Raw genomic sequence first — 5,386 nt, 5'->3', positions numbered from 1 at the left:
GCATCTGTTCTTGTCTTTGACTTGTCATAAAGGTAAAAAGAAAAAAAGACCGAAACTAAACAGGAAACAACAGGACGTGAAACCAGTTAGTTCTGGTGGTTGAAACACTAACCACAGACCAGGGCCCTGTTTCAGGAAGCCGGTTTAGAAAACTCAGAGTGAAAAACGATACGCAGGGTTGAGTAACCCCGAACTGTCCAACTCGGAATATTCCGTTTCAGAAAGGCTGATAACAATTAGTTCAGTCAACGCGGAGTTGCTTTAACCCCAAGTGAAGCGCGCGGACGAGGATACATAAAGCCCTGATAAGCGGAGCACAGATTAAGCGAGTCACCATGGAGACGGAGGGAAAGAAGGCGCGGTCAATGTATTTTACAGCGCTTGAGGCCGAAATTCTGATGGCAGCATATGCCGATTGTAGTATCAGGTAAATGTTAAGTGGTAGGAACGTTTCTGCTGGGTTGTTGTTGTAGGGGGGGATGGAAAATAATAAAGGACACTCATGGAGTAATGGCGCGTCTCGTGTGTCTGTGAGTTATGCCTCCAGTCAAATAACATCCATAACCTCAAATAACGGAACATGGTGTCAGAAGACAATTGGAAACGTTAGTTGGGCATAAGTGAAAGGTTTCGGCGTCGGTGCCAGGTTAAAGGTCGGCCATAGAGGAGCTGCGCGAAAAGAGACGTGGCGTCATGAGTCAGTTTCAAGTCACCCCGCCGGAGAAGTTCACTTTTAGGTCCGACGACTGGACCAAATGGATAAAGCGTTTTGACAGATTTCGCATCGCGTCTGGATTGGAGACGCAAGCGGACGAAAATCAAGTGAACGCCCTTATCTACACTATGGGCGAGGAGGCAGAGGACATATTGGTATCCCTGCACCTGACTCCCGAAGAGGCGAGCGATTATGAGACCGTTAAAAGGAGGTTGGATGCTCACTTCGTAGCCCGAAGAAACATCATATTTGAGCGAGCGAAGTTTAACCAGCGCCAACAAGAGACGGGTGAGTCAGTTGACAACTTCCATACTGCACTGCATTGTCTGGCAGAACATTGTGGATACGGGACTTTGCATGACGAAATGGTGCGAGACAGATTTGTCGTGGGTCTGAAAGACAAACCATTGTCAGAACAGCTACAAATGGATCCAGAACTAACGCTAGAGAAAGCGCTTAACAGAGCCCGACAAAGTGAGCTTGTAAAGAAGCAACAAGAGATGCTAAGCACTAACTTTAAAATGGATATTACCAACTCACAACTGAACCGCGTCCATGCTAAACGGCAAGAAGGGGCACATCCCAAGCAGCTGACACCGCTACATAAACAAACCGCCAAAACACAGAAAGAAAAAAAGACACAATGCAGAAGATGTGGAGACATAAAAGGTCACAATCTTCAACAATGCCCTGCGAGGGAAGCCGCATGTAATTACTGTAAGAAAAAAGGACATTTTGCCAGGATGTGCAGAAACAAAAAACTGTGTGAAGTCAATGCTGCAACAGTTTCAGAGAACAGCGATACAGATGATGAGGTCGCTTTCTTGGGTTCCCTCTCTGCGGACACCAAAGAGAGTCCATGGGTAACAGAGATACATGTGGACAAATGCAACACATTCTTTAAAATCGACACCGGAGCGGATGTCACAGCAGTCCCAGAGACTTTCTACACACAGCATCAGTTGGGGAGATTGGATAAGCCCAAAAGGGTTCTGCAGGGCCCAGGAGGAACACGTCTGAAGGTAAAAGGCATGTTCACAGCCACTCTCAGCAAGAACAACCACAAAACCAAAGAAGACATTTATGTCGTAAAGGGTTTATGCACACCGCTGCTGAGCGGGCATGCTGCAGTGGCACTACAGCTGGTTGCTAGAGTTAATCATATTAGCTTAGACTCTATTGACGCTGTCAAACAAGAATTCCCCAAGCTTTTCAACGGCTTAGGCAAAATGGAGGGGGAGTACAGTATTGTTCTGAAACCAGAGGAACAGCCGTTTTCCCTCTCGACCCCTAGGCGAATCTCTCTTCCACTCTTACCAAAGGTTAAAGAAGAGCTGAACAGGATGGAGCAGCAGGGTGTCATTTCCAAGGTGGAGGAGCCCACTGATTGGTGCGCGCCTATGGTGGTGGTTCCTAAGCGCACAGGCAAAGTGAGAATATGCAGCGATCTCACTGAACTAAACAAATATGTCATGAGAGAGAAGCATCCACTCCCTTCAGTAGAACACATACTAGGACAGCTTGCAGGAGCAAAAGTGTTTTCAAAGCTGGATGCCAATGCAGGATTTTGGCAGATTCCCTTATCCAGGGACTCTTCTTTGCTCACGACCTTTATTACACCTTTTGGTCGGTATTGTTACAATCGTCTGTGCTTTGGAATCTCATCAGCCCCAGAACACTTCCAGAAACGGATGGCACGCATTCTTGAGGGTTTAGAAGGAGTCCTCTGCCAGATGGATGATGTGCTCATCTGGGGGACGTCACAAGCAGAGCATGATGAGAGACTTCGAAAAGCACTGGTTCGACTGCAGGAGGCTGGAGTAACATTGAACGACAAGTGTGAGTTCTCCAAGAACAGGATAAAGTTCCTGGGGCAGGTCATTGAGGCATCGGGGGTTAGCGCAGATCCTGACAAGACGCATGCCGTGAGTTCCATGGATGAGCCCAGCAACATAAGTGAGGTGAGACGCTTCCTGGGCATGGTGAATCACCTAGGAAAGTTTCTTCCTCACCTGGCGGAAAAAACGCGCCCCCTAAGAGATCTACTGAAGAAGTCCAACCTGTGGTCATGGGGGCCACAGCAGCAGCAGGCTTTCGACGGCATCAAAAAAGAACTGACAGCACCCCCAGGGCTTGCTCTGTATGATCCAAATGCTGAAACGTGCGTATCAGCTGATTCATCTTCGTATGGCTTGGGAGCAGTGCTTCTCCAGCGGCACGCCGATCTAGGGTGGAAACCAGTAGCATATGCTTCAAAAGCTCTCAGCGCGACAGAGCAGCGATATGCTCAAATTGAGAAGGAGGCCCTCGCTTCAACATGGGCCTGTGAGAGGTTTGCAGAGTTCCTAATTGGGAAAACATTCCACATTGAAACAGACCACAAACCTCTGGTCTCGTTGCTTGGCTCCAAGGGCCTGGACGAGCTTCCACCTCGTATACAACGTCTACGCATGCGATTGATGAGGTTCTCTTATACCATATCTCATGTTCCTGGTAGAGACATTGCAACAGCAGATGTACTGTCCAGAGCTCCTGTATGTGACACAACTGAGGGTTTGCCGGAGGAAGAAATCAACTTGTATGTGGAGTCCGTCATAGCAAGCCTGCCAGCCACAGAGCCACGACTCAGAGAAATCCAGACACATCAGGACAATGACAGCATTCTAAGCCAGCTGAAGAAGTTCTGTGTGGAAGGATGGCCAGATAAGTACTCCATCGAAAGGGTTTTCCAGCCTTATCTGCCATTTTCAGGTGACCTCACAGTCCACAATGGTTTGCTTCTTTATGGGAGCAGAATAGTGATTCCCACATCGCTCAGAGCAGACATTCTGTCTAAACTACATGAGGGACACCTAGGAATAACGAAATGCAGAGAGAGAGCTAAACAATCTGTTTGGTGGCCAGGCCTGAGCAGTGAGCTGATAAAAGTGATTGGGACCTGTGACACTTGCTGCCGTGAGCGGACTAACCACAAAGAAACCGTGCTACCTACCGAGTTCCCACAAAGACCGTGGGCCATGGTGGGAACTGATCTGTTCCAGATAGAGAATAAACAGTACCTGGTCATTGTGGATTACTTTTCCAGATTCTTCGAAGTTGCCAAACTGACATCTACAACATCAGAGGCAGTGATCGAGCACTGTAAATCAATCTTTGCACGTCATGGCATACCAGAGCGGGTTCGCTCTGATAATGGACCTCAGTTTTCGTCTGATTCCTTCAAAAGATTTGCACAAGAATGGGGTTTTAGCCATGAGACATCCAGTCCCCACTTCCCTCAGAGCAATGGGGAGGCCGAGAGGGCAGTCAGGACCATCAAAAGTCTTCTTAAAAAGTCTGGCGATCCCTATCTCGCCCTTATGGCATACCGGGCCACTCCATTGGCAAATGGCTACAGCCCAACGGAGCTTCTCATGGGTAGACGGATAAGGACAACTATTCCTGTCATCCCATCACAGCTACATCCAAGAGGTACGGACACAGACAAGCTCAAAGCTATAGAACAATCATACAGACAAAAGCAAAGACAAAACTACAACCGCAGACACAGAGCACATGATATGCTACAGCTCAATCCTGGAGACAAAGTGTGGGTCTCAGACATGGATACTAGAGGGACAGTCGTGTCCATGGCAGGCTCACCGAGGTCCTACATCATCGAGACAGCAAAGGGCACGCTGAGAAGAAACCGTTACCATCTTACATGGACACCTGGGGCACCAGAGATTTCTGGCGATCCACCAGAGGCTTCACCTGAGAACTCTGTTCCAGCTGCACAGATTGTGTCGGTTCCAGACACTATCTCACAGGAGGCCAGCCAGCAGACTCCTGAAGCTGGGAGCCAAATCCAACCCAGGTCTAGGAGGCCTCCAGCATACCTAAAAGACTATGTTTGCTCATAGGGCTTGGAACTGAGTGAGCACTGGGGCAGAATAATCCCCACACTCAGGCTGAGGGCTGGGTAGTCTACCCCATCCCTCATAGAGACAATGAGAAATAAAGCAAATGGTTGCACTGTTTAAACATGTTGTTTGTAGCTGCACTGAATAGTTCAGAAATGTGCACTTATGCTTAGTGTTCAGAGTTGTATACTTTGAGAGTTTATTTTTGGACATTCTGAGTAGTCTGGTTTGAAACCAAGCTGTTACCAGATAAAGCACAAGGACATAGTAATAGTATACTTTAAAGCGTGCGGGTCTAATCTGTTTTCTTGGTTATATTCCAGCATCACATCCTATTTAGTAGGGGGGATGTAGTATCAGGTAAATGTTAAGTGGTAGGAACGTTTCTGCTGGGTTGTTGTTGTAGGGGGGGATGGAAAATAATAAAGGACACTCATGGAGTAATGGCGCGTCTCGTGTGTCTGTGAGTTATGCCTCCAGTCAAATAACATCCATAACCTCAAATAACGGAACACCGATAACATGCAAATTCCGCGGAAAAAAGTAACACAGCGACAGCTGCAAAAGAAAGTGAGCATGCATGGCAAAACATAGCCGACAGAGTCAATGCGTGAGTGTTAATTTAAACATTGATCTAGGGATTTCCACCCATTTAACACGTTATTTTATCATATGTTATTTTATTTGTTATTTTATACATTTTATTTTGTGACGTGATGTGAGCGCAGGTGCAACCCAACAGGCCCCAAACGTTCCTGGCAGCAAGTAA

This window comes from Aulonocara stuartgranti (genome assembly GCF_965226115.1).
Source record: "Aulonocara stuartgranti genome assembly, chromosome: 7".
In the NCBI taxonomy this organism is placed as follows: Eukaryota; Metazoa; Chordata; class Actinopteri; order Cichliformes; family Cichlidae; genus Aulonocara; species Aulonocara stuartgranti.
This window is presented reverse-complemented; position numbering follows the sequence as displayed.